At 27.7% G+C, this 6483-nt stretch overlaps 1 long non-coding RNA gene across 1 annotated transcript in view; it reads right to left on the reverse strand.

Moving 5' to 3' along the window:
- Nucleotides 1–5415: 5415 nt before the first annotated feature.
- Nucleotides 5416–6483, reverse strand: part of LOC107883947 — a 2091-nt gene continuing 1023 nt past the window's right edge. The window contains exons 2-3 of the long non-coding RNA XR_003838677.1: nucleotides 5653–5896; nucleotides 5416–5581 (exon numbers count right to left, since the gene is read on the reverse strand). This is a non-coding gene — a long non-coding RNA (uncharacterized LOC107883947). The remainder of the gene's footprint in view (nucleotides 5582–5652; nucleotides 5897–6483) is intronic.

Consider the following 6483-nt stretch of genomic DNA (forward strand, 5'->3'; position numbering starts at 1 on the left):
TCTTTCGCTACTCGTAGAATCTTCCACATTTATTTAAATTATAATAGTAAGTAATATAATATGTAAGCGATTGCAACCATTTAGATAAACAACATTTTTTTCTCTTTACGCAAGCTGAAAAGAATCATGTGTAAGTTACCCTTTAGTCTTCACTCTTTACTCTTAGATATCTATTGGATACAGCACTTGGTATACATCGAACGTGTTTCAAACTACTTGTTAGACTTTCCTGATATCTCCAAGAACCATTTGAAAATTGTACAAAATCGGTTAAGTAATTTTTGAGTATCTATATAATATACCTAGGTAGGTACAGATATACAAGTCTCATATTTGTTTTAAGACATAATTTCTTTATTCGAAACCATAAACGTGACGATTTGATGGATGCATTTTTCTCATCTGCCAGAGTATAACTAATGGCAACCATTTATATAATATAAAAATAATAATACTAATTTATACAAATTTTTCTCCTATGATCAATAGCAATCATCTATAAACAAACATTTCCATCGTAAATCTCAAAATCCATGTTTCCAGGTTGGACCTACCAAGTCTAATAATTGTGAATCTAAATCATCCAGGGAACCACTCAAATACTTACACAAAACGTCATCAAAAACGGTCTAACTGTTTAGTAGGAGTTCAGTGACATACACATGAACAGAAGATGTATTAAATATACAAAGATATTGTTAACTATAGGGAGTTAACCACTCCCATTGGAAATATCTTTGTACGCTACCGTAGGTACTTATGGAAACTGGAGTACTGGACAACACTTTTCCACATTACATTTTTATTTTTGGTTAGGGGGTCAACTATCATAAACATCATGGTCCGGGAACTTTTTAGTTATATAGACAGTTTTACAATTAATTTAAATGGTAGAACCCACTACAAAGACTGGTTGGATGTATAGATTATTTTGAAAATAGGCAGTTCCGAATACTGTCGGTGCTGAAAGATAATTTATATACCTACTTTTTAGGTTTATTTATTTTTACCTAATATAGGGAAAAATTCAAATGTTATTCTGTACAATTGAATGATTTGTTTTTTAAATTTGCATGGAGTAGGTACCTATATAAGTATTTATAAATTATAACTATCAAGTTTCGCTTGGGAAAAAAGCTTCATAGTTTATTGCAAGATTCCTCATAAGTTGTTATAATAGCAGATCTAAGTACATTTGCAAATTATTTTATAGTTAAAAGTTTATAAAATATTCAATTTTTTTAGCTAACAAACTAAGGATTGAAAATTTAAAACAAGGATTCTCAAGTTCACACTGTGGTCGAAAAATCTAAAGTATATATAAAGACAGTTTTTTTTTATACATATTCATATAATTTTAAGTTCAAATTTGTAAAAATGTACTAATAAGATATATTTAAACAAAGAAAAAGAATTTCAGTTATTTTGTTGTAATTTAAAAATATTATTTGAGGGTAACCTACCTGAAACTTTTAGCATAGTTAGTACATTTATTATATTGTAATATTTTATTCTTTTACACAAACTATATATTTTTAAAATGCAGTATTTGTGTCAAAAATTAATTCATCCAGCTATATTACCATTGATTATGAATACCATAGTATTATAAGTATTTAAGTATAATAGTAAAATTAATTCCATTAATAAATACTACTTCTAAATTATCGATGTAAGATCATTTGTTAAAAAAAACGACTGTAATGTGTTAAAAACGTTAACATAAAAAACTTTTTGTTGATAAATTAAGCTTTCCATCTGAACAATAAATACCAAACAATGAACTTGGTTCAACATGTAGAGCCTATAGAGCGTGATGATTACTTAGTTTTGCATTTAAAATGTTCAAATACATATATTTTCATATTGTTTTGAATTAATAAAAAAATACATTTTAGGTATTTTATAATTATGAATGTTTAAATTTATTTTTGATGTAAATATACTTTTAAAAATTCAAATGAAATATTCCTTGTAAAAAGAGGTATTTGGAGTTCAATGTTTTAAATTCTAATTATACTTATATGTGACATTATAATTTCAAATAATTAATTATTAAAAAATCATTATTTTTACCTACCAAGGTACCTTGTACAATTATATAAGTTAAATCTAAAATGTATTTAAAAAGTAATTATGTAGGTATTTTTTCTTTAAATATTTTTTTCCAGAAAATAATTAATTGAATTGTATTTTAAATAATTGTTTAATAGATATATTCAAATATTGTATTTAAAATAGAATTTTAAAATAATTTTTTACAAGACCGCCGATAGACCACCCATGTCTATAATAGATATATTGGAAATCCATAGTTTAATAATTACAGCTGGCGTGGTCGTCCGCTCAGGAAGTGAACATGAGCGGTCGCAGGCGTTTTTGTCCGTATGAATGCAGCCAATTGAATAATACAGTATTATGTTTAATTCATTGTTGGTGGTTATCCGCCGCGGATAAAAACCGCGACCACACACGGACAAACCATTTACGTATAAAATTATTATCATCATTTGGCGTTAATTAAATGAAAAAATAATATTTTTCTGAGTGGATATTTGATTAAAAATCATAAAAAATAATTTGACTGTATTTATTTATTTATAACATATACTATTATTATGACTTTATTATGACTCTAAAAAAGGTTAGTAACTTATTCAACATATTTTATTGTTATATCTTGACGATTTATAAAACCACCACCCATGGAGGTATAATATCATACTACTTATTATTTAAATCGCTGAACAAGAAGGAGTGATACCATGTTCGCAATTCCCCTTTAAGCATAAGCTTGTTTTGGCGGGTATAAAAGTTTGAGTACAATACAAGATAGAAAAAAAAAATAATAATCAAATTATTATATAATTACAACATTAGTAAAACTAAGAGAAAAACATTTTTTATAAACAGTATATCACAAAACTTATATAAATCAATTAGCAAACAGTATAATCACAAATCTTATATAAATTAAAATGTTTTATCACAAATGTAAATATGTGTGATCTAAAGTTTTCAGAAACGATTTAAATATACAAATATTTTTGAATTTATAAATATTAATATTAAGCTGTCTACATATCAGAGAAGCAGTGGATATAGTACTTTTTGGACCTAATTGCTTTTTTGAAATAGGTATACAAATATTAATATTCTCTTTATGAGGAGTATTATATGAGTGATTAACTTTAGCTAGATTATGCTTATAACCTGTATAAGCTTAATAGGATATTTCTATAATATACATTTTGAAAACATGAAACATTAAAGTCAAATTAAGCAGAATCATTACTATAATACATAGGTCTCAATAATAATATTCTAGTAAATCTATAAATCATTCATATAATATAGGATACTATATGAATACAAAATGTGGAAAAATGTAGCTTGAAAACTAAAAAATAAACAATAATAAGCCAGACTATCAGAATTGAAAGAAACCCGGAAAATTATCATTCTTGAAGTATTCCGTGTTTTAAAATTTATTACATGACATTCAATCCACAATATATATTGTTTAACTAAGGGTATTCCAAGACAGGACTTTGTCACATCTGTCTATTTCTAGAATTCTGTCTATGAATATACTCTCAAATTCTGATATTGTCAGTCCTTTGTTTTCTATAATCATCCATATTCTATATTTTATTAAGTATTTTAACAATAAAAAATGACAACACTTGTATCGTTGTTTCATCTAAAACAATAATAACTTATTATTAATAAGGTTTTAGAGACAAATAATTTCTTTCACAAAATTTCTTTTTCAAAATAAAAGTTAACACATTATTGAATTATTTATAGTACTATCAGCATGTATAAACATAAAGGTTTCATTAGCAACAGAAATCCAAGTTAGGAATTCCCATTTTTCGTACGCCCAAGAAATTCTATACTCTATATGAATAATTTTTTTGCATAAGAAGGCAAAGTAAAAATATCTAGTTGATTTAGGAATCAGAAGTTTATGATCAGAAGCTAACCGTTTTAGCATCTTTGAGGCCATTTCCGCACGCTGTACATCGGTAGTTCCTCGAGTGCTTTTGTCCCAGACGGCCTGCCAAACACAGATTGATTCCCTCCGTCGCTCGAGCTTTGAGTACCCGTTTCACCTGGCGACTCTGAGAGCGGCACATCTGTGGGACTGCGTGAGGACCTACACCAACACAAAAGCACATGAGTGATAAAAGTCATAACACCAACAATCAGATTTAAGCTTCCACAGTCTTGCTATAGTCAGGTCCGGAAAACCATCGATAGCAAACGCCCAAACCTCTTCAACATACGGACATTTATACAACTACCATATTATCCATCATAAATAACCAACAGGGTTTAAAGGTTATTATTAATTAAAGTGAAAAAAAAGCATCAAACATTTCAAAAGATCTTGAACTAATTACTGTAAACACCTCTTACTCAGTTCTGATGAAATCTGCCATAGGTTAGTTGCTGGGTTAAACCAAATTGAATTACAATTTCCCATAGTAGGTCAACACCAAAATAACCTGATGAAATACAATAAATACAATACATAAATGCAAAGATTAGTTAATCAAAATAGAATCATACATTTTGTAAATCACCAGTCTGTCTAATTCTACTGCAAATTATTTGTGGCATAAAGATACGTTGCTGTTTCTTACAAAATCACCACCTAAAAAAACCATAATATAATATTGAAATTACAATAATAATAAATTCATATTTATGAAAAATACATACATTAAAATACATGCCTTAAATTTAGAAAAAACTTCAAAAAGTTCTAAAAATCTTTAAATACAAAAAATGACCTTACATTTTAAATTGTCAAAAAATTCAATATAGTTTTGTTATAAAACGAGTATTGCGTAGATTTGGAACACAATGCAAAGTGCATTATAATCCCAACCTCAACCATTACCGTTGTAATATAAAATATCGCAAAATAAACTTTTTTTAAATTAAAAATAAAAAACTTTTTTTTACAGAATGATTTTTATCACACTCGATTCAGAGTCAGAACTAAGAACATTGATTTTATAGATTATGAGATGTAGTGGTGGACCAAGTGCAATACTGCAGTGTCAAGTGTTAACAAGTTTTTACTTTTTTGATAAAAAAATTAAATGTTCATAGATGAGATACCTACAATAGCTACAACTTTTCAAGTTTGTGGAGTCAATGACTGAATAAGGTAGAAATATTTAATTTTATAAATTACCAACAGTAAAATTTTATCTTTTAAAAAATTATGTATTTGAGAATTTGAAATTACATGACAATTAATTAAAATTAATGCTGTTGGATTAAGTTTTAACTAACTATGGACGTATAATTCATAAATAATTTTACATTACTCGTCTATATGAAAGAAAATATGTCACAAAAATACTTTATAACTAATAGGATAGTGAGACAAAAAATGTAAAAAGGAGAATATTTTGCTTTCCCTTTGACAAACTCCTGCGGACGCCCTTGATCTGGGTATAGTTGAAGTGTTGTCAGAAGTCACCCCACGTTTGATAATAATATTCACGTAACGCAACATTCACGCCCCATTTCTATTGGACGGCCCACTTCTATCGCTATTCTGAAACATATTTGTAATTATTAATTATATTTATAATATTTAAGTATAAAAATATTAATTCAGTCATATACTTTTTGTTAAGCAGCTTACAGATGCATCTCCTACTCAAATATGTTATGTGGAACAATATTCTCCACATTACCTATTTCCCTCTGTCTATTCATGAAACATCACAATGCCACTGAATGGTTAGGTACAGGTTCATGGCTATGAACATATTATGTTGCAGAAATTAGTATTGGCGATCCTCCATCAATTGTTGAAATTTTTTCTGATACTGGACAGCCATAAAGACGATTCTCACATTTCAAATACCTAATTTTAATCAGAAACATAATTTTACATATTAATTATCTGCCATATAACATACAATTTTTAATTGAAGTATAGATAATTTTTAATGAGTATTTCATTTCAATTTGGCCTTCAATACCTGTATTATATTTTTATATTATGTGTATACTATTGAGAAATTAATTAAATTTAAAAAGCAATAAAGCAAAAAAAAAAAAAATTGTATTTTTAATTTAAATTAAGGGACTACCAATAAATTAGACTCAGGTCTCAATATTTCGAAGTAGAGCTCTGTATATAGGTTTTAACATTACCATAGATTATACAAATATTATCTTTAATAGTAATAATGCACTTTTAACAAATGCCAGAACTCTAGTTCACCTCGTAGGGTGTCACTACAAGGTAACCTCCCTAGTCTTAAGACTCACTGTTAAGAGGACGCTACACCCGCATTTGTTGTCTCCATCTTACAAACGCGTAACATAGCAAATGTACGCTCAGCAGTTCACGTTTTATGCCGTTAGCTTAACAATTAGAGTGAATCCACCTATTATGATACTTGATGGTAAGAAGATTATCTGTGTATGTGGGTTTTTACGATAGTT

This window comes from Acyrthosiphon pisum, chromosome X (assembly GCF_005508785.2).
Source record: "Acyrthosiphon pisum isolate AL4f chromosome X, pea_aphid_22Mar2018_4r6ur, whole genome shotgun sequence".
NCBI classification, from domain to species: Eukaryota; Metazoa; Arthropoda; class Insecta; order Hemiptera; family Aphididae; genus Acyrthosiphon; species Acyrthosiphon pisum.